The following is a 1,444-nucleotide window of genomic DNA, read 5'->3' on the forward strand; positions in this document are numbered from 1 at the left end:
TGGACACTAAAGAGAGTCTGGAATGAAAAAAATGGTTATTATAAGACTGTATGTTCAGACTCACCACAGAGAAAAATATGTAAAGGCCAGAGCTTTCACTGAAGGTATTCTGGCTTTTTGTAGGGATGGTAACAACTATATGCTTAATATGTAAAGAATCTACTTTTTATATGATTCATATTAATACTTACATTGAATTCATTTTATATTTTACTAAATATTTTCAACCACCATCACTTGTGATTTGAATTAAAAATATTAACACTTATCAAGGCAATAAATTCAGATATTTTCAAACAGCATCACAGAATTAAAAATGACTTTAGAGCCGCCGCAATGTTGATGCCCAAGAAGAACCAGGTTGCCATTTATGAACTCCTGTTTAAGGAGGGGGTGATGGTGACCAAGAAGGTTATCCACATGCCCAAGCACCCCGAGATGGCAGACAAGAATGTACCCAACCTTCATGTCATGAAGGCCATGCAGTCCTTCAAGTCCTGAGGGTACATGAAGGAACAGTTTGCCTGGAGGCATTTCTACTGCTATCTTACCAACATGGGAATCCAGGATCTCGTGATTACCTACACCTGCCCCCTGAGATCCTGCCTGCCACGCTGCACTGCAGCTGTCCTGAGACTGGCAGGCCTCCACCCAAAGGGCTGGAGGGTGAGCGGCCTGCAAGACTCACCAGAGGGGAAGATGATAGAGACACCTCCGAATGGAGCACTCCCCCCAGCCCCCCGTGCTGACAAGAAAGCAGAGGCTGGTGCTGGGTGAGCACCTGAGTTCCAGTTTAGAGGCAGATTCATTTGTGGATGTCCTCTGCCACCGCAGTAAAGCTGAAGAGGGTTATTTTGTGTTGAGTAAATTTGTACCCGGAAAACAAAACAAAACAAAAATGACTTTAGAGCCGGGCGTGGTGGCGTATGCCTTTAATCCCAGCACTCAGGAGGCAGAGGTAGGAGGATTGCTGTGAGTTCGAGGCCACCCTGAGACTACAGAGTGAATTCCAGGTCAGCCTGGGATACAGTGAGATCCTACCTCAGAAAACAAAACAAACAAACAAAAAAAACCCAAACAAACAAACAAAAAAAACCTTAAAATATAATACTTAGTAGCAGAGGCCAGTAAGTTAAAAAGGAGACATAAAGGGAAGAGAAAGGAAGGGAGGAGGGCACTTAATAGGTTGATATTGCATATATGTAAGTACAATGATTGTGATGGGGAGGTAATATGATGGAGAATGGAATTTCAAAGAGGAAAGTGCGGGGGGGGGGGGAGGGAAGGAATTACCATGGGATTTTTTTTTATAATCATGGAAAATGCTAATAAAAATTTTTTTAAAAAAATTTTAAAAAATGATTTTAGAGCCACCCCAACCTTCCATATAATCTTTAAAAAAAAAAATTAATGTGTGTGTGTGTGTGTGTGTGTGTGTGTGTGT

The 1,444-nt window shown here is 41.8% G+C and overlaps 1 pseudogene; it reads left to right on the top strand.

Moving 5' to 3' along the window:
* The first annotated feature begins 336 nt into the window (after positions 1 to 336).
* On the top strand, positions 337 to 837 carry LOC101599347 (annotated as a pseudogene).
* The last annotated feature ends 607 nt before the right edge of the window (positions 838 to 1,444 follow it).

This window comes from Jaculus jaculus, chromosome 5 (assembly GCF_020740685.1).
Source record: "Jaculus jaculus isolate mJacJac1 chromosome 5, mJacJac1.mat.Y.cur, whole genome shotgun sequence".
Lineage (NCBI taxonomy): Eukaryota > Metazoa > Chordata > Mammalia > Rodentia > Dipodidae > Jaculus > Jaculus jaculus.